Consider the following 26,957-nt stretch of genomic DNA (forward strand, 5'->3'; position numbering starts at 1 on the left):
CCGTTTTTCATAGTCCTTCTTTTTTGTTTACTTAGTCTCTGTTTCTGTTGTAATGTTGTTGTTTCGTGTGCCACGTGGACATAATATGCTAGTTACCACAGAGAACCTTGCCTTCAAGCCAAAAAAAGTCTTTATCAGTAGCTTCCTGTGCTCAGTCAGACTAACCCAGTGCCTCGCACACAAGCAGCAGCAGCCAGGCATCCATCCGTGTGTACAGTGATACAAAGTCTGCCCTGGCTTGGCACTCACCGGAAGAACGTGCCATGTGCTTTGTGAAAAAGAAGCATGGTATAGAATATAGATGACAACTTGCTGCTGCTTCTCTCCTGGAGTTTAGAGAAAATATTTTTTTCTCACCTTTACATTATTAGAGCTCATTACCTCGTAGTGAATACAAAGAACTCGGGCAAAAAAAAACATGTGACTTGTACAGTTTCAAAATAGAAATTTAGCTGATGTTTACCACACCAGAAGAAAATTATTCTGAGAATAATTGTGATAGACATTTTGATTATGCTTCTGAATTTGTAAACGCCTTAGCAGGTAAATACTCTATTGCGCTGTTAAGAACAGTGGATATTAAAGAAAAACAAGTATAGGCAATCCCAAAAGGTCTTGCTTTGTGACCGATTGGCTTTGCTAATGGTTTTCAGCCACGATGCACAATATCCCTGACACTGTGTGGCTAAAGTTTTTTTTTTTAAGCGTTTATGCACATTCCCGCAACATTGTGTAGTGGTGCCTACAAAATGACGCAGGCAATTTATTTTTATTTACTGATATGAGTTGGATTGGAATTAAACAGAATATATACCTTGTAAAAGCGTTTTTATATTTTTTTTAAAGTGAGAGGGGGAGAGGGGGCAGGAGAGAGCAAAAGCAATGGAGATCCGAAACAACAAAGGGGAGGGCAGAGAAATCAAGAACCAACACGAGGAGGATGGGAGCAGGGTTATAATGGAGCCCCCTGCGACCACCGCAGTGCGGGGGGGGGGGCACATGGTTAACCTCAAGTGGGCCCCCTTGGACTGGCCAGCTGCAGCCAAATAAAACACTCAGAAGCAGCAAATCAGTTAGTGAATGGGTAATGGACCCCCTCACCTTAACTTTCAGGGGGTCCCCCTGAGGTTGTGTTACACCACTGGATGGGAGTTAGGTGTAAACAACACGGGATGGCGGGACGGGTGTCAAAAGCAATGCAGGGAAGGGTGGGAGGGAGGCAAAGCAACTCAGGGCAGGGGGTACAAGGAAGCAGCAGGGGGGTTGTGCAAAAGAAACACAGAGGGTGTGTTGGGAGAACGAACAACAGGGAGAGAGAAGGAGAGCGAAGGTGGAGGAAGCCACACAGAGAGGGCCTGGGGAAGCAGTGGGGGGAGCAAATCTTCCCAACAGCCCCCAGCGCCGAGATACCCCTTCAGGGGTGATTTGTGCGCTATACAAGTACTAGATTTACATTTACATTTACATGGGGAGAGAAGGACATGAGGGAGACAGCCCAAAAATACATGTACTCCGATGGAACGCTTAACACAAAAGAGAAGAAGTGGAAGCATAGATACCAGCCAATCAAAAAGGTGGTAAAGAGTCAATGCTCTGTGGAGGGACAAACACAAGATTTTATTTTTTTTAAAAATATTTTTATTAGCATTTTCAGTGCAGAACAATAAAACAGGCATGTCATTATTCCTCCGAAGTTCCAAACCCAGAGCCCCCCCACAACCCTCCCGAGCCCCAATTCTCTGTTCCCAAAGGAAAGCACAAGCAATATGAATTCCACATCAGTGCCACTGGCCAAAAATACAGTACGGTGTCCTCCAGTCCATGACCTTCGTGGTCCCCCAACCCTTGTCACAGCAACTTTCTCAGAGACCGCCATCCAGCCCATGGTAGTGGCGCCATTTTCCCCACACTCTCCCAAATTTCTTTGGACACCCCGTGCTTTATAAGTAACCCTCTCTGCGGCCATATACAAGTCCAGGCCACCACGCCAGTCCTCCAGCCTCGGGCAATCTGGTGCTCCCCACTTCCTGGCCACATCCCTCTTGGCCACCACTAAGGCCAGCGCTAGGAAGATCAATTGTGGGCGGCTTACATCAACATCATTTGTCATTCCCAGTAGGACTAACTTGGGGTCCAGCTGAAGAGTGGTCTCCAGCACCGCTCCCAATTCTCGGAGTACTTCACCCCAGAAAACTTGTATAGTCGGGCACGCCCAGATGGTGTGGAAAAAATCCCCTCTTTTGAACCTGCAGCGCAGGCAACAGGGATCTGGCGCCCTCCCAATTTTATACAATCTCATCCTATCAAAATAAGTCCTATGGAGCACCTTGAATTGTATCAATCGCAGGCGAGATTTAATTGCCACTTCACGTGGATGCATTAGTACAGTTCCCCAGTCCACCTCATCCATGGCCCCCACATCACTTTCCCAGGTTTGCCGCAGTTTCACTAGCCCGTTGGGCATGTTATTCATGAGTGTCCTGTATGTGAGTGAGACCGCCTTGTGTGGGATCTGTTCCTGTAGGAGGCGACCCTCCAACGGAGCATATTGCCGCCAGAACCGCCTCCACCCTCCAAGCGTGCCTCAATTGTGCGTAACTAAAAGCTTGTGTGGGCCCAAGACCATAGTCCCTCCTCAACTCCGCAAACGATTGCAGCTCTCCCCTCTTCATCACATCACCCAGAGTAGTAATACCTATGGCGTCCCAGGCCCCAAAGCCCTTCAGTTTATGCAGTTCCTTGAGCCAGGTACACTTCCACAGGGGAGTTTGACGAGTAGGTTTGCCCTGCCACCCCGTGGCCCTTGTTGCCTTAGCCCACGCCCCTAAGGTGACCTTTGTGGCTGGAAGCAGCTTGTCCCTACCCCTGCCGCCATATAAAAAGTGCATGTATGTGTACTTATCGAATGTCGTTCCAGGTCATAAGTAGGGTGATGTGCAGGGGCGTGTATCCATTCATTTATTGGAGTCAAGTGTTCTGCCCAGTAGTAGGCTTCTAGGTTAGGCAAAGATATACCTCCATCATACTGATGCCTCTGCAAGGTAGACAATGCTACTCGGGGCTGCTTCCCCAGCCATAGGAACGCGCGCACTTCCGCGTGTAGGTCGCGGAAAACCTGTCTCCGAAGGGGGAAATATTCATTCTGGAGGGCATATAAGAATTTCGGTAGAGTGATCATTTTAAACATGGCCGATCGGCCCAAGAGCGTCAGCGGGAGGAGTCTCCAGCGCGCAGCGTCCGCCGAAAAGCTGGCCAACACTCTCTGGATATTCTTGGCGTATGAGAGGGCGCCGTCTGTGGTCATGAATACCCCTAGGTACTTAAAGCCCTCCCTTGTCGTCAGGATTTTTTCTGAAAGGGCAGGCAAACCCTCCCTGTCCCTGGGGTCATAGAGGACCGATTTATGCCAGTTTATCTGGTACCCTGCCCGGGCTCCATATCTGGCCAATTCCGCAAACAGCGCTGGGATCGTGCTTTCCGGATGTGTAATATAGAGGAGGATATCATCCGCATACAAGGATAGTTTCTCGTGTGCGACGCTCCCCCCACCCAGGCCAAAGCCTGTAATCCCCTCGTTCTGGCGAATTGTACAAGCGAGGACCTCTATGGTCAGGGCAAACAGTAGAGGGGATAAAGGGCACCCCTGCCGAGTGCCTCGTTGAACCGGAAAGTCTGTAGACAGCACTCCGTTCACCCTGACTCGCGCTCTAGGGTCGGTATAGAGCAGGCTCACCCATTTCCTAAATTTCTGCCCAAACCCAAACCTAATCAAAACCCCTTCTAAGAAGGACCAGTGGACAGCATCAATAGCCTTTTCGGAGTCAAGGGATAAGAAGAGGTGGGGGTCCTCGCGGTCGCAGACCTCCAGCAGCCAATTGTGTGTCCGCCTGAGATTATACCTGGTGCCCTATCCGGTAGGAAGCCCGTCTGGTCCAGATGCACCAGGCCTGAAATGACACCCCGTAGGCGACGGGCCAAGAGTGTCGCGAGGAGTTTGACCTCTACATTCAGTAATGAAATGGGCCTATAGGATGCGCAGTCCCCGGGAGGTCTGCCTTCTTTATGGATAGGAACAATTGTGGCTTGGCGGAGGTCCAACGGTAATTTACCCTCCTCCATGGCGTCTTCGAACAGGCCCAGCATGTGACTTGCCAGCAAGTCCGCCATTTTCTTAAAAAACTCCGCCGGGAAGCCATTGGGACCCGGAGATTTCCCAACCCGGAGCCTTGACAGTGCCTCTCTGACCTCCTTCACAGTAAAGTCCGCTTCCAGACCAGAATGGTCCGCCTCCTCAAGTTTTGGGAGATCCATAGGGGACATATACTGCAGCGCATCCTCTACTGACCCCAACGTTCTGGCCTCATGGAAGGCGCCATAGTAGGTCGCAAATGCCTCCGCTATTCGGTCATCCGTCTGTACCCAATTACCCAGCCCATCCCGCACTTTCTCCACCCATCGTGCATCCCGTTCCTTCCTACTGAGCCAAGCTAACAGCCTGCCGGACTTGTATCCGACATCATACAGGCGATGGAGCGTTGCCAGGGCCTTCGCCTCGCCTGTCACAAGATGCTTGTACTGTTGTTGCATATCCAACAATTGTCTGAGGACAGTCAAGTCGCCCCCAGAACTAATACCGGCAATCCAGAGCCCGGGGACAAACACAAGATTGACAAGCTGGGACAAAAATAAGAAGAAGGTAAATGAGAGTGTCAGGAAAGTCAACTAATAGTAAACGATGTAAGGGCACCAGGCCGCTCTATGTTCTATGTTCTTGATAAGCCACAATTTTTCTCCAACACCCAGTGAATGCAGTGTCTAGTAGGCTTGACCTAAAGAATATGCCTACAGCTTCAGGCAAATAATGACATGAATGCATACGTTTGATACCAATCAGCTTAGTATTCCCTTTTAAACTGAGACACCACATTTTAATATCCCACTGGATGTGTTAGATGTCATAATGGCTAGTGGAATAATGTGTCCACTGCAGAAATATGTATGTAACCTGCAGGTCACATGTACAAATCTTACCAACTTCCACAAGCCTCTCATTCCTCCCGAGGTTAATAAAATAAGTAGCATTTAGTGCCCCTTTACAAGTTTACTCATAATTCCAATTCAGTTTTTTGAAGAAGTTACAGATCCAGTCAGGATTATGAGTAAAGCGGGAAGACCACCTGCCTGATATTTTAATCTCCAAACATTTCTCTTGCAAAAATCAGGCAAAATATCTGGCAGAGAAATGGGCCAAAATATGTTGACATTGGAAGCCCAGATTCTCACACGTTTTTCCCCACTCCTCGGTGGCAATAATGGCCCACTATTCTTGCAGCACAAGGTAATGATGCCTGTTGTTTTGCAACTTCTAGGTGCAGCAATATGTCTGAGGTACATCTGTAATAACCTGATATTGAGAGGAAAGGGTTGGCTCCTTCTGGGTTTCACATATGTTGTTTGTGTAGATTGTTTGCATGCCTCCTATTTTGTCCCATTACACGTTTCAACTTTAGTTTGAGCACAGCTCACAAGCACCTATTTGACTATGTGGTCTTGGGGTTCCTCTTAGCACGTACTGTGAGTGTCCAGCTGGCAATCTCCATTTACTTTGCCTTGACTGACAGTTTGTGGCACATATCCTGGTTCTATGCATTACTCAAAGTTATCATCATGTTATGTTTTCTTTATTTGCACTGCTTAAAAATAGTGGGGCGATGCTCCTCTGCCATAGCGAAGAAGCTGCCACTGTCCTCTACCACACTGTAAGTGAATCAATCTAGGTTTTCCCATAAGCTGCACAGAATCTCCAGTTCATCTGTGTAATACGTAACACCATTAGGGCCAAGACTGTCGCTATTCCTTCAACCTTTATTCCTTTAGATGAGGGGAACTCAGAGACTTCCTAGATGTATTGCCTTTTGCATGACTTATTTCTTTGTCTAGGACTCGACATACTAGGGCTTTAGATAGAGCTGCTTTGGATAGGCCTGAGGAGAGGCACTAGAAAAGCAATATAATGGAACATGATGTGCTGTCAGACTTTTATAACTGAACAGTAAATCAATGTATTAACTGCGGAAACGTTTGGAGAAAAGAACATCAGACTTTGTAGACGACATCTGAGGATGACAGAATAAAAGAAAGTTGCAGGGCTAAATGCAAATACACATGTCTCCAAATTGAGTCTAAGTGGTTAGGTAAAATGATTGATGAACATATTCAAAACATGAAAAATGCAGGCTTGTTACATATTTATTTTATTTATTTATTTATATGCTTCTATAGCGCCTGAATAAACCCCCGGAGGGGTATCTCTGCGCTTTGCCATACAGGAAGACCAAATATTATGCCCGAGCAGTACTAGAGGGTAATGGATAGCGGGAAGTGGTTAAATGCTGGAGAAAAGATGAGTTTTAAGGGTTTTTCGAAAAGAAAAATGATCAGAAATATGTTTTAACGAGAGGGGGAGGGAGTTCCAGAGAACAGGTCCTGCGTATGCCAGAGCCCTGCCACCTTGGCGGGTCTTTTTAATTTTAGGAACCTGAAGGAGCTGGAGATTGAAGGAAGGAGTTTCCGGAGAGGCCCCAGTAAAATGTACGGGTGAGGGGACCTCGCAGAGTGTTACTCCTTGTAGTTACATAAAAACTGTGAGATTCAGCGGAGTTCCTTGAGCAGTGGAATTTCGCCATGGCGTGCTGCTCGCTCTGATTTCTAGCGCCAAGAGCTTGTTCCGCGCTGTAAAATCTGCACAAACGGAACCATGGGCCACGTGTGAGGGGGGGCTGCTTCCTGCTGCTGGAGTAGATTTTCTACTTTCGCGTCAGCTTTCTCCACATGAACGGTAGCGACCTGACACAACCTCCTGAGTTGAGAAATTACACCAAGATTCGTCCTAGTGCTCAATTTTCCTCGCTTGTGCTTGCCAACTTAACGTTGGTGAGCCGCACTCGAGAAAAACTCTGCCACACTGTGATTTGCATAGTTTTTCCGGAACTCCATGCTCCAGGTGGAGGCTGGAGTGGGCAAAACGCAGTGAACTCCGCCAGCAGAAAAGAGTTTACCACCCGCCCCTAGTACAATGTCCCTGAGTAAAACTCTATACAGTGAACAACAAAGTGATAAAAAGATTAGTTGAATTAGCTCATTGTCAGAACCCAGTTTAGAGCTCCACAGGGAAGCGTTGGCTACTGGGCCCAATTGTGGGGTTTGAGGTATTTTACTCCTGATGACCCGGGCCTGACCTCCTACGTCTTCTGAGTAACTGGGCCAAGCACTACCTCGTCTAGCATTTGATTCAAGTTAGTATCCCAAGTCGAGCAGTCCAAGGCTGTTCAAGGGTAGGTAGGTGTAGCACATATACAGGCTACAGCCTCACAACTCAAAGTAAAAATTGTAACAACAATACGGTTATTGTCCATTCAAATACTAGCTTTTATGAAAAAAAGAGTATTTTAATGTAAGACACAAATCATAGGATCGGTTCACTTGAATAACCTCCACAGCCTTTTAAGATCGGCGCTAGTGTTGTCATGGACAGAATCCCGAGTCCCTCTATTCCATTTAGTGGGTCTGTTATTCCCCATTTGATACTGAAGGCAACTCTCAGAAGTGGGTCATGCTAGCTCCATGCAGCAAAGTCTATGTTTGGCCTTAAGTGTTAAGTTAGAAGTGCTCAGCTTCTAAGTTTATGTTAGTCTCCTGCAAGCTTGAAGACACAAACAGTCTTACCTGACCTGAGGGCATTCAGCAACTCCAGGAGGCTGGGGTGCTCCTTTGCATCCTCTGGTCTCCACAAGTTGGGCCCCCCGCGACCTCTTGCGTTCTTTCCCATATGTTGCGTCAGCCTCCTCGATCTCTGGTTAACCATGTTGATGACACGACGTTCCCACTTGACTCTGCTTCAGCAATGGGTAAGGGTTCCTAGCAGTACCTTTGTTACAATGAGCTAGGGTGATGGCCCTAAATGTATTGTGCCCCCTCAAGTAGCACACAGTGGGGGTGAATCCAGCACACATGCAGGGACAGCCTGACATTCATGGTGGCCCCCCTCCTGGCACACGGGGGGTCCAACAAACTTGGCACATACACGGGCCACGGCTCACTTTTCACAGTGGTGGGGGGGGGTCAACCGACTTGGAGCACAAACAGGTGACAGTCCGAAATTTACAACGTCCCATTCTTGCACAAGGGGGTCACTGATTTGGCAGGATGGGGGGACAGCCTGTACCTCCCCAGCTGTCCTGACTGGACCTAGCGTCTTCCATTTCACTCACTGGGATCCACTCAACAGGATCCCTGCTGGCCTTCAATCCCTCCCAGCGCACTCCTCATCCTCACAGGGCTCATTGGTCTTATACATGAGGTCAACTGTAGGTGCTCTCCTCCTCACAAGGTTCTCTTGTCTTGGCAGGCAGAAGGCTGGCACTCCAGGCTTAGGGCAAGTCGTCTTGATTTCATGAGTGATACTCCTCGCCTAGCATGGAATCTAGCAGACCATGGTCCCCAACCCTAGTTCCTGCAGCAAGAGGTCTTTGTGATCCGCCCTCTCCAGACAAGACTGTGCTGTTGAACAAAGTATTGGACTCATTCTTCAACTTTTATATATATAGTTCAAATCCTGACAAATATGTGAATTCGTGTATAGGGCCTTTGAAATTCATGCAGGTGGTATCAGCTCTTTTGGGTTCTCTCCCTTCTATACTGCCCTTTTGTCTAAGGGATAGTCTGATACAGCAGGAGTGCCCGCAGTTCTGATTGATCCACAACACAGGCCAGGGGAGTAACTGGGGATCAAACCTGGCTTTTAGCCTTATGTTCAAAGGCCCAAAACCTCCTCTCTATTAAGATTCCTTGGTCTACAGAGCCAGCCTTATTAGTCCCATCATCTCCCTGACAATGAGCCCATGCCCCACTGACCAATATCTCTTCCTGGAATCAAAGAAGCCTTTACTGTGCACAGAATATTCCCTGTTCCTCTAACTTGAGAGAGAGATCATGAATGTCAGCAATACATGTTCTGTCTGAGGGTTGCAGTCCTCACCTCTCCATTGTCTCCAGGCCCTGTTGTGTCCCTTGCCTAGCAAAAACAACAAGGACACGTTGAAGGTATTCTTACGTAGAGTTATTATACTCCAACCTTATCCCCTCATTCTTTCCCTCGACTCCCCTGGTCCTGCCCCTCTCTGCCCTTAAATTTCCGCTTCCTCCCTTTTCTTGTCCCAGGTCCTAGCGCCTGTGGCTCTACATCTGCCATGACATTACAGGCTGTGCTTCCAAAATTGAACCCTTAGGCCTCCATGTTATGTACCATACACACACACATACATCAAGCACACACACGTATCAAGTGCTGTGCAGCTCTGCACCCAATTTATTCAGGCCAAGGGTGAGTTAAGTACACAGCCACAGCATTTTGCATGAGTGGGCCCCACTCCAGTGACAGAGGTAGAAAGGCCTGTTCACACTACTGACTCTACTGAACCCAAAATGGTTATGCTGCCACCACTGTGCTTTTGTAACTTAAATACACGTAAGGGCAGCAGCCTTCTTCCTTCATGAAAGCAGTTCTTGGAGTGCCCACTGTGGTCTAAACTGACCAATTTACTGTGAGACAGGTCTAGGTTAATGCATGCACACTTGATCAATGTTCGCCCATCACCAAACATAATAGAGATCCAGATTTCCCTGCGGCGGAGGCACTCAGGGCAGGGGTGCATGTGCATTAAAATGCAGAGGAATTTTTCATCCCAACACTCAGCCACTGGCAATTGCTCCGGGCTGCATTCTAGTCTTTTATTTATGTCCACTATGCCACTCTAGACGGAGACCTGCTATATGCAAATCAGGCTTAGTCCTGCTCCAATAGGTCGGCCCAAATTGCCAGGCCAGCCCTCTCCATACAATTACGTAAGCAACCCCGGATAGGTTTTAGTCTTGTTAGACCTTATTTGTGAAATCTAGCTTGAGTCTTGTGGCACAGTGAGCATAGGACCCACGTCTGGGCATACCCATTGTAAATAGGGTGGGACCTACAACAAAGAAAACACAAGGAAGTGATGGACGGAGCGCTGAAACTTTTCAGACACTCACCCCCAGTCACAGATCTGGCTTGAATCCATCATCGTTCTTAATCTCAATTTGCCACTCCAGTTCAGCCCTAGCCATAAGCAAATCAGTCTGTAACTTGTGTTTGCTTTGTGACTTAGAACAAACAAAAGTGAATGAAAGAATACTTGAATTAATCTCAGCCAATAATGATCCATCTGGGTTGCATGGCAGACCATCATGTTCAAAAGCTAATCTCCTTACAAAGTGTGGTTCTAGGGAGTAAGAGTATGTGAAATTTGAGTTATTACGTGAAATATCTGTAAAAGAATTCCTCATAATTATGTGAAATTGAAAACTGTCATTTCGCACTATATTTTAGTGTGAAATGCGTCCTTGCGTCAATTCTTACTGTGAGAAAGCATTTACCAAAAGCACTGCGAACAACAGCTGTACACGTTCCGTTGTTCTAATGCATACACAGTAAATTCCAAAAATGTGTTTTTTGCCATTTCTAGGGCCAGATGTATCAACATACCCTTTTGCGATTTCTTAATAGCGATTTTTAAGGAATCGCTATTTAGAAATCGCAAAATGGTATGGTATGTATGTAGAATTTTGCTATTTTTTTGCGATTTCTTAAAATTCCTTAATTGCGATTAGCAAATTGCTAATCGCAATTAAGGAATAATTTCCCATTCATTTCTATGGGCCTGGAGGCCCATAGGAATGAATGTGAAATTATTCTCAATTTATTCTCAAGAACACCCTGCTGCACCCCTGAAAATGACATGTGTGCGCATATGGCGCACATACATGCCCTAAGGGCATGTATGAGCGTCACATGCCACCTTTACAAATTGCATAAAGTGCATTTGTAAAAGAAATCGCAAATTACCACCAACTACAAGTTGGTGGTAATTAGCGATTTCTTAGCCTAAATTCGCAATTCTTAAATGGTTGATACATTGCATTTAAGAAAACGCAATTTGCCATTTCTTGAATGCTTACGCAATATTAAGGAATCGCAAAATTTGCAATTCCTTAATATTGCGAGGCTTTTTGCATGATACATACCGTTTTCCGTTTTTTTTGTCGCAAACGCTGCTATTTTGCGATTCGCAGCGTTTGCGACAAAAAAACGCTTGATACATCTGCCCCTCAGTCTTTATAAGAAAAAGGTTCTACCTTTCACCTATTGTCATCATAGTTAATATTAGAAGGTTAAGAATTTACATATTTGTACAATATCATTGCAATGTATAATGTAACTGTACTAAACATGTATACAATAGGCTTTTAAAAAAACGAAATGAGTGTGAACAATATAGCTTCTGGTTAGATTTTCTGGCAGTTTGGGTTGAGAATCACGGCCATGAATCAATCATGTGGGTTGTAGGATACAGTTGTAGTATGCCTAATGCATAATATCTACCTTGCTTTTTGGTATTTTTTATTTAATTTAATAAATATGACGAACAGACCATGGCTTCGTTCACTTCATCTTTCATAGGTTTCCCTGTGTTAATCACTGGAGTTCTGGTTCAGAAGATAAATGGATAACCTTTGACTTTTATTTTTCTCTGAAACTGATAGTAATGTTCAGAGCATATCACTTGCATATCGCTTGTTAGTAAAGTAATATAATTTTGAACGATGGCCAGGAAGATTACTTGATGTGTTATGCTCCAAATAGGATGTTTATCCACATATCTCTTCAGAGGGACATATTTATTTTATTTATTTTATTTTATTTTATTCGATTTTATATAGCCCGAACATTACCCGAAGGTGTCAGAGAGCTTTACATAAGAACCAGTTGCGATACATAAGGACTTAGGATTGCATGAGTCACATAAAAGATGCAAACAGAAAAAATTGCAAATGTACAAGTTGTAAAGTCACACAAGGAAGAGATACAAACAGAGAAAATTGCAAATGTACAACTACGTTATAGGTCAGCAAAGCTAGCTCGCCTAGTTTCAGAGCATGCATCCTTCGTTCATTGCCGGGAAAGTTGTGACGTTAAGATCTGCAAATGGACATTTTTCTTTTAGTCTTGCTCTGCAAATGGACATTTTTCTTTTAGTCTTGGTCTGCAAATGGACATTTTTCTTTTAGCCCTGCTTTGCTACTGATGATCATCCATTCCGCTCATTGCCTTTTCAGGCCATTCCAATACCGTCTGCATAGTTTAGGGACCGAATGCAAAAAATTGGTTCCATATGTATTAAAATGTTTTTTAGTTTCGTGCATTGAATTAATTGTGGAAATTTAGAAAGGAATTCAATGCATTAGGATTCACACCATTTATGAGAGTAAACGTAGTTGTAAGCGAAAAATGCTTCTATATACCTAGAGCAAAAAAAATTCCAGGGATAGGTACTGGGAGGCTCGGTGTACCTTGAAAGTTTGTGAATGTTCACGATCACTGTGAGCATGGATGTCGCTTGATTGTTAAGACTTGGGGGTGTGAAAAATGCTTAATTTGTAAAGAAATAAGTGCCAAGGCCCTCTTCAGGAAGGCACTGCAGCGTGCACCATACTTTGCCCTCCCAGCGCTGCTAATGGCAGTACCACCACAGTTACTAATCATCACACATCTACGAGTGTGACACTTATACATAATCCAGGCCCCCAAAGCTGTAAGAATGGCTTGGGAGACAGTCAATGGTATTCACTAATGCACTGGGAAGCAGCGCGTGAGGGGGGCTTAAGGGCCAGTGCAAAGGGAAAGGAGTGTGGTTTGTGAGGAGTACTTAAAACACCGTTTTTGTAAAATATCCATGATATCGGACTTCAAAACAGAAACGAGAGAGTGCTTGTGTATTTATCTGAGTATTTAAAAATCCAAGGTAAAAGCTCCTGTACCCAACTATTTATTACGTTATACAATTATTAGGGGGGTGTACCACCACAAACACCCCCTGCGAGTGAGTTTTTAGGAACGTCCCTCCAACCGTATATCACCCTTAAAATGATTGTTGGTTTATACCAGAAAAGGCCTGGGGTTACTCCTCTTTCAGTGTGAGAAGGGATATACAACAACCTTAAAATCCTTGGGGGTGTTAAGGGGAAGGGGTGTCTTCGTAGGGATTTATTTCCCTCAGGGTGGTGAATGGGAGAAATGACTGCTCCTATCAGTTTCTTTATTTAAATAGCAGGCAAACCGCCTGAGTACAGAATGCTTGGATTGTCATGATGGTTTTCGTCATTTTAAACTGTATAAAATATGTATGCTTTTGTATTCTTACTGTAGCAAAAGCAACCTTTAACTTTGCCGATCTTCCCAAGAATACCAGGTAATGATGTTAGTTAACGCAGAAAGTGTCACTCACACTAGTTTATGTGCCTCCGAACAAGTAACTTGTAATTTCTGTTAAGATATGTGGATGCAAAGCAAAAAAAACCCTCTTAATATTCTTTTAACGAGTTGACCCCCTATTCCGAAAAATACAGATCATGCTAGTATTAGCGTGGTCGGAATTTTCATGAACAGGAGGATGGGTCAGAAAAAGAATATCAGAAAACGACAAAAATATGGTAACTTTTTTACACTTTGCACCCAAATATCAAACCAGAATTACAAACTAGAAGCATTCCAAGAGCACTTTAGAGCTGCTCAAAATTCTCCCACATCCATCCTAAAGCCTAATGGGGGTAGAAAAGAACATGAATACTGGTGATATGTTTAGCAATTTGTACTTATGTAGTAGAGCTTGGCCCTTCCGGTGCTTGAAAATGGCAGCAAATGAGTGGTATGTATTTCTCTCTAAAAAAGTTGGCATCATTAAGCATTTCTTCAAACTCTGTTAGGAGGGACAGACCTCTTGTTAGATACACATCTTAAAATGCTGCAGTGTGGCGAAAAGAGAACTGTGAGCCCCTTTTTCAGCGAACAGCCAAGCCGGAAATGGGCGGAAATGAACCGGAAGGGAGTCTTGGTTGAAATGATTTGGCTGGTGTTCCTTTTCTAAGGTTTGCAGTTAATGGTATTTATGCTAACATCAATTCCTGCTGACAACAGGTGTAAAAAGAGTGTAAAAATAAGTAAATGTTTTGCAGATTAGGGTCTGAAAAAAATAATTCATATATTCAAACAAATTGGGTGTTAGCATTAACCCTGGTCAAAGTACTATGGTACGCTCGCGTAGTTTGCGCTACTTTGCACTACGCGAATTGCACGTAGCACAGTGTAAACACACGTAGTGTGTCATAACGGTCTTTTTTGCTTGCTCGCGGTCCTTAACATCAAGTTGGTGACCGCACACGAGCAAAATGACATCCCGGCGAGACTTTTTCCTCGTTCGCCATCAGCAACATCAAGTTGCCGATCGCGAGCGTGGAAAATAAACCTCCCAGTGAGATTCTCAACGCGGGGAGGTCAGGTTTCTCATTGCGAGTGGTCGCAAATGCTCGCGACCGCTCGCAATGAGAAACTAACAGTCCGCGTTGAGAAAGCTGCAGCTCGAGTAGAAATCTACAGCAGCAGGAAATGACCGATTGCACTGTGCAAGATGCGGTTTGTACTGATTGCTCAGTGCGTACAAGCATACAGCACTGTGCAATCAGTGCGAACAGCATTTTGCACAGTGCACTACGCAGTTCGCGTAGTTACGTGTAGCTCGTGTAGTGCAAAGTGCACTTCGCGTAGCTACGCATAGCGTTACTATGTGAACTACGCTCAGGGTTAGTTAGAATGCCCCTCACACTGATTTTGCTCTTCTCTCCCCCTCGTCCCCGCACCCTGCCCCTTACACAGTCTCCCTACTATCTGCTGACTGTCCTCACTTAGAGAGTGGGTTGTCAGGGTAAAATATTTCTATTTACAGCACTGTAACCTGTTCTGTGTCGCTGGGTGTTAAGATTGTTGCTGTTGTATGTAATGCACTACTCAGCTTATACATTATTCTTAAGGATTTACATGGGTGGCATGCTGCGTATCGTGTTACTTTTTGTTTCACAAAGCATACAAACTTTTCAGGCTGTTTATTAGATTTAAGACCAATCCAACTATATCTATAAACATTCTGCTACTCTTCTGGGTAAGGCGCACCTTTTGTTAAGCAGGTGATGACAGGAAATATTGTGATGTAACATTTTCCTTCTATGGTAGTTTGAGTGTTTAAGACCGTCCGTTTTCAAACCTGACTTGTGCAAAGAATATTTTAGAAGCTTTGTTCAGAGACCAAATGTTTGCTCCAGACAATCTCCAGTCTTAGTTGAGCATAAATGAAAAATTCATCCTCAATGTCTAAATACTCTCTATTCAATTTCAAGAGGTGTCACAATCAAGAATACACAAAAGTGATGATGGGAATACTTTCATTAATCCCAGCTACAATTAATTATTCGAGCCTCATCCCAGTTCATCGTTTTTTTACCCATCATGTCACCTCACCTTAGATGCAGTCACAGGCAAATCCTCCTTGACCAGGCTCCAATAGGAACAGTCCAGACCAAACTGCCAAGCTAGGTCCTCTTTGAACTCGAACAAAAGGAACCTAAGACCTGTTATGTTTTGGCCTTTAGGGGTCTCTTCGATCATGTGCAGTTTGGTTCCAGTGGGACAGTGAGCAGAGGATTCACATCTGGGCATACCCGCTGCACAAGGGCATCACGAAAAAGAATACAAAAAGTGATGGATGGAATACTTGAATTAAATTCAGCCGCTGGTAATTACTTGTGGCTGCATCACAGTCCTTTATTTATTTGCCTAACATGCCACCTCATATTAGGTCCAGCCATATGCTAATCAGTCGTGGTCCTGCACCAGTAGGAACAGTCCTGTCCAAAACTACCAGGACAGGTCCTGTTTTAAGCCCAACAATCTAGTTAGCAATAATTACTGAGACATCATCTGTGCACATCAACATCTCTTTCCCTCACCGTATCTTTAACACTATTGATACTCCTTCATGGATCCTGCTCCACACTGTGGCTTATTCAACCTACCCTTTCAGCAACATGAACAGCCACATCTCTTAACTCCTTCGATGCTTGTGACGGAAAGGTTCCGTCACGAGCGCCGGTTGGGCTGTACTTATGACAGAACCGTTCCGTCACGGCCACGCCCGTTTTTTAGAACCTTCAGCACAGCGCGAAAATTCGCGCCGCACTGAAGGTGTTAACAACAATCCCTAATAACAATGAAAAGATAATTGAAGTAGTCAGCCAAGAACATCTGAAGGCACCATAAGTTTAATGTGCGTGTAAGTACCACAACACAACAAGAGATGATGTTTGTAAATAGTTTTAACCACTAGCAATCATCTGGGTAGCATCCCAACCCATCATTTTCCAACCACTGTGCCACTCCCAACAGAGGCCTGCCATATACAAATCACTTCTGACCCTGCTCCTCATGGAAACAGTCCATCTTGAACTGCCCCAGGAGATGTCCTTTCCAGTAAATGTAAAACAAGTAAATGGCAAAAAATAATGCTGCCCGAGAATGTGCCACAGATTTGTGTTTTTTTCTGCATGATTTATATACACGTGCTGCATAAGTTTTGTCCACGATGACACATCATCCTGGTAGCTCTGACAATGATAGTGTGCTCCATGGCGGTTTAGGGTCTCTTGTTAGGATGAATAAACTTCTTTTACAGAGGGAACTGAGAAATATTTTCCATATTTCATTGTTTCCTGTTACACCATTGCATTTTGTGCAGTACAAGCAAGTTATAGTTAGGTCAGGTAACTATAAATGCTGAACTTCAATGGTTTTGTACGAGTGAATTCTGAGCCTAACTCTAACGTCCCTGTGAACTTTGGTTTTTTTCTGTGAATTTCATTGGTTTTTATAATTCTGTTTCCTAACTATAACATCCCTGTAACCTTTGTTTTTTTTGTAAGTGAATTTCTATGTTTTTTTAACTACTAGGCACTTTTGCAGAGTAGTGGAGAAAGGGGGCGGGTCCTCCGACTATCTCTCAATAATCCAACTTTGTGGGACTTACTGGAGGCAACAGGAGGGGTTGTTGGCCCCCAAAGACCCTCTGCAGCTAAGGGGCCTCATCCCCTAACCAGTCGTGCACCAGGAGGCGGGTTGGCAGAGTGGCGGAAAGAGGGGGCAGGGCCTCTGACGACCTCTCAATAATCCCACTGTGTGACTGGAGGTAACATGAGGGGTTGTTGGTCCCCAAGGACCCTCACCACCCAAGGGGACTTCATCCCCAACAAGTTGTGCGCCAAGAGGCCTTTAAGTTTAAAACAAAATACATTATTGGGGGAGGGGCGCAGCCCCTTCCCATGCCGATTTTGGCCCCGGGACGCCATCCCCTGGCCTGGCCTGGCCATTTTGCAATGGGGAGGGGCTGTAAGGCCCCCATTTCTGGGCCGATTTCAGCCCTGTCAACCCTAACCCCCATGGCCCAGCCATTTACATATGGGGGAGGGAGCTGCGCAGACATTTTGGCCCAGGTGACCCGATCCCCAGGGGCCTGGCCATGTTTCTCTGGGTGCCCCCAGGACACCAAATCTGTATTGGCTAGTGCCCTTCTTCCCCTGACCTGAAAATTACACCGACTCAGGGGATGGATTCACCAGTGCCAAAATCGCCCCGGGGAGGAGGACTATGTGATGCCCCCCCACGTTATTTAAAAGAGTGACCCTGGGGGATGGATTCTCAAGGGCTTAACCAGGTTCAGGGGGAGGTGGCCATCCTAACCTTTATTTAAATATGTGGTACGAGGGGATGGGGTCCCCGGGGTCAATAACAGCTCAGGAGGAGGGCTGCATGGCCTCCTTCCCCTTAAAATACAGGTCTCAAAGGGATGAGGTCCAGAGGACGTAAAGAGGCTTGAGGAAGGAGACCACATGGCCCACCTACCCTTTAATTTAAAAAAAGGCTCTGGGTGATGTGGTTGCCAGGGTCAGTCCCTTTGACCAACCAGTTGCCTTTATGTGCGCTTTTACCTTATGTGGGTTAGCTGCATGTGGTGGGTTGGCTTAGCCACGCTCTGTGGCCAGCCCTCCACCGTACATGACCGAAGGCCCTGCGCAGTGTGGTATTTGCAGCTTTTACCGGGGTTGGCTGCATGTGGGGAGTTGGCTGCAGTGCCTGATCACAGGCCAGGCTCTACAGCCAACCCCACGCCGTGCACAGCCATTGGCTGTGTGCAGCATGGGGTTGCATTGCGGGTGGTTACATTAGATATGGTAATTAAATATTACTTCACATAAAAAAACTAGAAATTCTCTGGAAAAAAACAAAGGTTAAAGTAACATTATAGTTAGGTGAATTTGTCACTAACAACATTAAGGTTTTGAACTAAAAAAACATAGAAATTTACCAGTTATAACTAGCAGAGCTAACTATAACTTGCGCCCTGCAGTGCACTGCTTACAACCTCATATATGATATCACTGATGACAATTCTCCATGACATAATTTAGGACATCACTGATGACATCTCAAATGACATAATTGATGACAAAAGTCACATTGGTCATAAGTGGCACCCTTGGAGGAATGAGTTTTTGGGACAGTCTGTGGTTTCATATTTGTTGAAGTTAATTGTTAGATGACAGCTAGCAGGATAGGAGTATGGGATAGTTATGGGGATGAGCGAGTGATCAGAGGAAGTGGAGTCATTCGGTAGATGGAAAATTATGATGCAGTTAAAGAGAAGGGTGTGGTGTAGTGGATGTCCACTGAAATGTGTGAGCAGTAAGGTGAATTTCTGGGAATGGCTAATGCTATCAAGGTCAAAGCACCCAAACACTCTGAGAGGGTATGAAGGACTTTTGTGAGCTTGTTAAATGTATTTTTGCCAGGGGAATGGTTTAGACGGATAATGTTTGATAAGTCCTTTTATATCATTAAAGTTGATTGGTCTGTGATTAGGGTGCATCCAACTATGTAGCTTCATTGTGAGGTGTGTGGTGGAGCAAAAGTGTGACATGCAAATCGACCCGAGGGTGAGGACTGCCATTTCCAGTAAACCAGCGAATGCGGATATCTAACCCCAATTATAAAAGGGCCAGAGAGCAAGTAGTCCACCTGTTGAAACCATTAAATGCCTCGAAGTGACCAATAAAGGAAGGCGGCTTTTAACATACTGCCAACATTTTCTGGCTAAAGGGTGATCGTACAGATTAAGTCTCTATACAAGACAAAATTATCTTTAAAATAGGACTGGATAATGCTGACCGCTAGTCCTCCACATTAAATTGGAAGTTTTAATGCAGGGGCGTCCCCATCAAGCCTTGGATTTTATTGATTCCCATAACGCACAGATGATGAAAGGGTGCAAGCAGGGGAGTCTTGCTTATTGAAGAAGCTGACTGCATGAAAAACGTTTAACCTAAGACAGAGTGTACATAATGCGAGTCTTGATGAAGATGGATTTATCAGGCAATTCCCATCGAAACGCGTCGACGCTACATTTTGATACACAATACGTCTACGCGGCATTGGTGAAAAAAAGCCAAATACGAACTGTATATCTCCATGCCTGTGATATAATATTATGACGGAGGTGTAAACTGTTAAGACCGAATTTTTACGTCTAGCTTCTGGTTGTTTCACTCTTCACGTGTTTTCATGCTTACAGTGATCAAATCTTTTTAATGCATTGTGTTTTTATTAATTTCTGTGTTTTCAAATGTCTGAATCTACGGGCTTTTTTAACGTGAAATTTTGTATGCAAACAAACAATAAATATATGTGATATATTTTTTTGAAGAAAGTGTTGAAGTTGGTTTTCCCTATTATATATGGTCCAATCTTGGTATGTGTGGGCAATGAGAAAGATGATATAGGTATGTGTGACATATGAGAATAGATTCTACTCCGTAATACTATTTACCCAAAGGGATTTTTTCCTTTCTCACTGCAAAAGTGTGTTAGCCATCAAGAATATGGTAGCAGATCTGGATATAGGTTTCATTTAGGGTGGAGAAGAGAGGAAATTTGAGAGGCAAAGCAATTGGTGATAGATGTCCTTTTGCATATGGATCCAGCTTTCTACAGATACATTGAGAAGCAAAGTAATTGTTGATAGACGTCTTGATGCAGATGGAGCCAGCTTTTTACAGCTACTAGGAACCAGATGGAAAATAACAAGATCACAGAAGATTGTTTGACTTTAAGGATTGGTACTTTTCTGGTACTATAAAATTAGAAATTATAAAAAATGGGAAAAAGGGTTGGGTGGGGCTGAAACGGTGTACATAAAGCTTGGTGTCTTGACCTTCCTGTGGCAAAGCTGTGAAGAAAATATCAATTCTTGGGTTATGCTGAATACCTGTATGGCACCATGGAGACGTTTGGTTAGTTAGAACTAAAGCCCATCTTTTCAGAAGTGGCATTCAATGGAGGGAAACTTCTAGGAACAGATGAGAATTGCCCGGTGGTAGTGAAATTTCGAAAACTTTCAATGGCTCATATAGTGGAGAAGGGGCCAAGTTGGAAGGTGCTTATCAATATCTGTAGTTTTCAGCAATGATAGTTAATCTATTGTCCATTTTTATTAATTTTGGTAAACATTGATGAAATCCTAGTTGGTACTAGATTTTGATTTCATAAGGTGAAAGCGCACCCGGTTTCCGAGTTATTTTTTTCCCTTCAGGTAAAATTGGATTATAAACAATACTGTAATGAGAAGGCGTGGTTTCTGGAGATATGATGGACAATACCTTTCAATAAGGTCACAAGTACTTCTTTAATGTAGCTCTAGCATCACAGTGTACCATGGGTCTATCAGCCTCAAATGGAATAATCTTCAATTAGGTCACATGTAAACTCATCTGCATAAAGATAGCACTGACTGTTTGATTTGTAGTAAAGAAGGTTCTTACAGAGGTTGAAAAATAATTATCAGTTGTTAGAAACGACCATCCTTTTGCATGGTAATCCCCCCAGATGTTCTGCCTTCACTGCCCTATGTTTGCTGAAACCTTTTCTATTGGCTAATAGACTCTGTATACTTTACTCCTGCTACCCAGTGGTAAAATGCTTTTTCTCTCCCTTTTATACATAGTAAAATTGGTATACACCCAAATGGAACATTTGATGACTTACAAGTCCCTGGTTTGTGGTACTACATGTAGGAATAGAAACTTAAATGCTAAAGTGGGCTGCAGCATTCATTGCGGCACCCACTAATGTATCACTGAAAAATATGTCTCAGGCTTGCCATTGCATCCTGTAGTGCACTGCAAAACCACCATTTCGACCTGGTAGGCCAAAAACGTTTATTTTAATACTTGTAATTCACCACTAAGGTAGGGCTCAAAAGCACATAGAGCAGGGTGCATGGTATTTTAGAAGTAGGACATGCTTATATAATGTTTTACATGTCCTGGCAGCGAAAAACCTCCAAAGTCGTTTGTACAGTGGCAAGACTGGCTGCCCATAAACTAACACTGGTTAGCCTTATTACATTTAATAACTGCTAAATTCACTCTACTTTCACTCATTTTAAATATAATTTAAAATCCGCTTTAATCTAAATTCACATTTTAAATTATTATTTTTATAATGCCACTTTTAGATATTTGGCATTACCCTGCCTCAAGTTCCTAGTGCCTTCCTTTGAATGCCGAGCTGCTTTAGACTGTTGATTCCTGCCCCACTAGGAGCTTTGAATTGAAGCTGGACAGTGGACAAATGGCCTGGGTATCGATGGGGTTGGTCTTCCTGACAGGGTGGCTGGGAAGCAGCTGTACCTGGTGTTGATTACACGTCAGAGCGACCTGCTACAGCACACACAAAGAGACCTGACACAATGCCTACCCCTGCCTTTTGTTTCCCCAGCCAAGCTGGAGCCAAACCTCCCTCTAGGGTCGGCTCTGCCTCCCGGTCAGCAGTAAAACTCAGCACATGGTCTATGGCTCTCGGGTGCTGATAGCAATTGGACTGCAGATGATCACAGCCCCAGGGACAGCAGAGAAATGGAGTACACACACAGGGGCAGCTCCTCCTTCACTGTGGTGCAATGAAACCCATATTTGTGGCATGAATCTTAGCTATATTCCAAGAGGGGGGAGTGAAAAGGGATACAGGGTTTGCTCACCTTCCCAAACATTTAGATATAAATCTTAACATCACAACACAAACATTTTTCTTCATGGCTTGTTTTCTAAGAATTGGTTAAAATGTCTCCCCAATACTTAACATAAATTATATTTTGTGTGTGCTGTTGCAGTTGGTTGTGCAGAAGTGAGACAAAATAAATATTAAACATATTTGGCAATTAAGGTTACATTTATCTTTGAAAATCACTCGCACACAAACGACTTGTGTCTCAAATTGCATGACGATCTGTTACAACAGTGAGGGGCTGCTTAGGACCTCTTTACAAGAGGTGTTACATTTTGATCCCTGCTAAATCAGGAGTTTGTTCACTGATCGGAGTTTGTGCAGTACTTATTATATCCAAACAGTTTTACACTGCAGATGTAGGCAGATTAAACCTGCCGAAATTTATTGTAGGAAAAACATGAGTTAAAAATGAAAGCATGAGGAATTCTGAGCTTTAAATGTCGATTCTGAATGTCAGCTGAAAAACTTGGAATAAGAAGTATTTACCCCACCTGGGATAATGGAATTCACCAGGTGTAGTAAATACCCCACCTTTTGTAATTTGAAGGAGGTCTTAATGACAATATGAACATGTTTATATGGACGTCTCTCACACACACAAATTCTCTTAGCTCAGACAAACGAGTCGTCCCCTGTAAATATTGGCCAGTGCCAATATAATCAAACCCAAACATTCCCCACGAGGAGACTGGCTGCATGTTCACCTTTGTATCTTTGCAAAGTTCATGTTAAGGTTCAACTTTTATTAGTTCTGTTTGTGTTTCCACGGAAACAAACAGTTCTGAGTAGCAGGAGTTTACTTAGCAGAAGAGTTAGCAGATGGGAAAATCATGCTAGGGTTAAAGTACATTGTGTGCTGCCGCTGCTTATATAAACCAATTTCTAACATGAGCAACGTGTGCAAAGGATATGCTGAACGCACGGCTGTGACTTTTAAAAGTAGCTCTGTAATTTTACTCTGAACCCCTAGTGTGGTCCTAGAAACCCCATTTATTAAAACATGTGACACTTTGAAAACTCCGGGCAAGAGTATAACAGACAGCCACGCCCGTGGAGGGAGTTACGGTGGGGCAGGAAGGCGGGGCGGGGGAGGGATAGGGAGGGGGGTTCTAAAAAACGGAATATGGATAATTGGAGGTAAGTAAACAATTTAATTAATAAAACAAATTTTGTAGCACGCACTGCATCGCATTTTGATAACAGAGCAAGCATTGTAAAGGTCAATAGGGGTCACCTATGTGAGATTTATTGGCTTTGGTGGAATGGAGTAGAGTGGAATGGAATGGAGTTGAGTGACACTTTGTGGTGTGGAGTGTCATTGTGTGGCGTGGAATATTGTGCGAAGTGGATAGAGTGATATTCTGTGGCTTGGAGTGAATGGCATTCTGTTGTGTGGAGAGGAGTAAAGTGGCATTGTGTGGTGTGAAGTGGATAGGCATTGAGTGAAGTGGAGAGAAGTAGTAGGCTACAAAGCTCTTCAATGCCCAGCCAGGGGTAGTAAGTGCTATATAAATGCAATTACAATTGAGTGGAGTCGAGTGGCATTGAGTGGAGTGGCTTTGAATGGCATGGAGTGGCATTGAATGAAGTGGCATTGAATGAAGTGGCATGGTGTGGAGTGAAGTGGCGTTGTGTAGAGTGGCGTGGCATTGAGTGGAATAAAGTGGCATGATACAAAGCACCCTAACGCCTCGTCAGAGGTAGTAGGAGCTATATAAATACAATTACAATTGAGCAGAGTTGTGTGGAGTGGCACTGTTAGGGGGAATGGTATTGGGTTGCATGGAGTGGAAGGGCATTGTGTGGTGTGGAGTGGCATTGTGTGGTGTGAAGTGGAGGTGCATTGTGTGGTGTGGAGTGGCATTGTGTGGTATAGAGTAGAGTGGCATTAGGGAGCATGGAATGGAGTGGTATTAACTGGAGTTGCATTGACTGGAGTGGCATTGTGTGGAGTGGAGTGGCATTGTGTCTCATAGAGTGTAGTCCTATTTTGTTGAGCAGAGTGGATTGACATTGTGTGGAGTGGCACTGTGTGGCATAGTGTGGTGTGGAGTGGAATTGTGTGAAGTGAAATGGAATTTTGTGGAGTGGAGTTGAACTCTTTGGGGTGGAATTGTGTGGAGTAGCATTGTGTGGCATGTCAAGAGAGTGATATTGTGTGGCATGCAGTGGAATTGAGTGCCATTATGTGTGACCTCCGGTCCAGGCCAGCACTCTCCTCAGCAGCTCTGCGTCACCGCCGCAGTCTCGAGTACTGCCCTGTGAAGGGTTCACGCCGGCAGCCCACCCCAGCCTCAAGGTTATAATTATTTATTTATAACTGCCCGAATTCCTCCTGACTCACTGATTTACTTAATTTAAATTGCGTTAAGCTCCTGACGTACTGGTTTACTTTTACTTATTGGGGTAAAGCTAGTTTTCCTGCCGCGGCTGCCCCTGCGGCCCCTTCCCCCACACAGCCCCTACTCCTGCCTCCCTACCTTGAGACCCGCCTCCCTCCCCTATTTAATAGTGGCCGCTACGTGGTCGCGCATCGAACACACACAGCGGGTGTGCCAATAGCGCACCTAAGGCTAGCCCGTCTGCAACCTAACCGCGACCAGCACCAGAAATCCTGTATCCATGACCTCCCACCACTTTGACAACGATGCCTTCCTCACACTCAACCCCGGAAGACTCAGAGACTGTCAACAGGCCTCGCTGGACTCGACCCATGGCCAGTTCTCCTGCCACCACTTCTGTCAGTTTTTTCCCCCAACCCGACACCTGGAACCACAGACACCGGCGACAACGACACCCTAAGATACATCCTCCTCAACGTGTGCTCCTGACACAAACACGCCATGGAAATCTGGAACCTACTCAATTCTCTCTTGCTCAACATAGCCTTCTTCACGGAGACCAGGACCAACGCCGCCTCTGCCCCGACATCAACACCTCCATCCCGGACAGATACAAGATCCAGAGAAAGGACTGTCTAAACCACCCGAGAGGGGGCCTCGCCATCACCCGCAAGAACACCCTCCACCTCACCACCTTCAGCGAAACCTTCCCCACCGCCGCACTTCCTGCACTTCCAGATATGGACCAGCCCCAACACCACACTCCAAGGAACCTTCGTCTAGAGACCCCCAGCTCCCAGACACCCTTCGCCACCACCATCACCGACTTCATCTCACCCCACGCCATTGCATCAATGAACTACATACTAATTGGAGACCTCAACTTTCACCTGGACAACCCCAGCGATCACAACTCCACCAATCTCCGGGACAACCTCGCTGGCATCGAACTCAACCAACTCATCACCATGCCCACACACAGAGCAGGACGCACCCTCGACCCCATCTTCACCGCAGGCAACAGCGTCTGCTTCAACTACACAATATAACCACCTTGTACCGACCACCACTGCATTCACTTCACGGTCAACAAACCCAAAGCACCAAAACCACCCCCCCGCCCACCCGAAGGAACAGCAGCAAAGTCACCAACGAGCAAATGAGCTCCACCCTCACCCGAGAAAACCCCACCCAGACATCCGACGCAAACACTGCAGCCAGAGGACTCCACACTTGGATCTCCAACTATGCAGACAAACTCACCCCGCTTTACAATCCCGGCAAACAACGCCCCAGGAAAGCCGTCTGGTTCACCACAGATCTCCAAGAAGCAAGACGCACCTCCAGACGCCTGGAGAAGACTTGGAGGAACACCAAGACAACCGACACTACTCCACCTACAAGGACGCCATGACAAACTACCACATTCAAATCAGAACTACCAAAAGGAACTTCATCCACAACAAAATCCTCACCAATGCAACAAACTCCAAGGAACTCTTCACTGCCATCCAGGAATTCATCAATCCCTGCAGCAAAGCAACAGACATCACCCCATCCCAAGACCTTGGCGACAAGCGTGGGACCTACTTCCACCTCAAGATCAGAACACTCTACGACAACTTTGTCGACCATCCGCAAGATGCCAAAACCAGCCTCTCACCCCCCAAAGATACCAGCCAGCACACCATCTTTGACTGGACTCCAATCACGACCGAAGACACCACCGCGACCATGAAAGGCATCCACTCAGAGCCCCCAATGACCCCTGCTCCCGGACATCTACCACAAAGCTGTGGACACCATTGCGCCTGAACTACAATGGACCATCAACACCACCTTCACAACAGGCACTTTCCCAGACAGCTGGAAACGAGCAGCGGTCAGGCCCCTGTTCAAGAAGCCCACGGCTGACCCCACCAACCTCAAGAACTACCGTCCCATCTCGCTTCTCCCCTTCGTAGCCAAACTAGCAGAGAAAGCTGTCAACTGGGAACTGACGCGTTCATCCAAGAGAACGCCGTCCTCGATCTATCCCAATCTGGATTCCGGAGTAACCACAGCACTGAGAATGCCCTACTAGCCGCAATTGATAACATCCGCACCCTCCTGGACCAAGGCCACTCCGCAGCCCTCATCATGATCAACCTGTCTGCAGCTTTCGACACCGTCTCTTACCGTACTCTAGTCGCCACACTACACAAAGCTGGCATACAAAGGACTGCCCTGGACTGAATCCGATCGTTCCTCACCGGAAGAAGCCAAAGGATCAGACTGCCACCCTTCCTCACCGCCCCCACGGATATCACCTGCAGAGACCCTCAGGGGTCATCACTGAGCCCAACCCTCTTCAACGTCTACATGGCCCCCCTCGCAGCCATCGTCTGGTTGCTCACCATGAACCGACAGGTCAACACCTGCGCAACACCACCCCCCTTCGCCCCCCCCCCAGCGCCTTGAGACCCTCACAGGTGAATAGCGCGCTTACAATTCCCTGATTGATTGATTGATTGTAGAGTGGA

The 26,957-nt window shown here is 45.4% G+C and overlaps 1 protein-coding gene across 1 annotated transcript in view; it reads left to right on the forward strand.

The window, feature by feature from the left end:
* ADGRV1 (adhesion G protein-coupled receptor V1) overlaps positions 1–26,957 on the forward strand; it is a 2,034,994-nt gene that overhangs the window by 1,360,069 nt on the left and 647,968 nt on the right. The gene's annotated exons all lie outside the window — the stretch shown is intronic.

Source organism: Lissotriton helveticus, chromosome 2_1 (genome assembly GCF_964261635.1).
Source record: "Lissotriton helveticus chromosome 2_1, aLisHel1.1, whole genome shotgun sequence".
Lineage (NCBI taxonomy): Eukaryota > Metazoa > Chordata > Amphibia > Caudata > Salamandridae > Lissotriton > Lissotriton helveticus.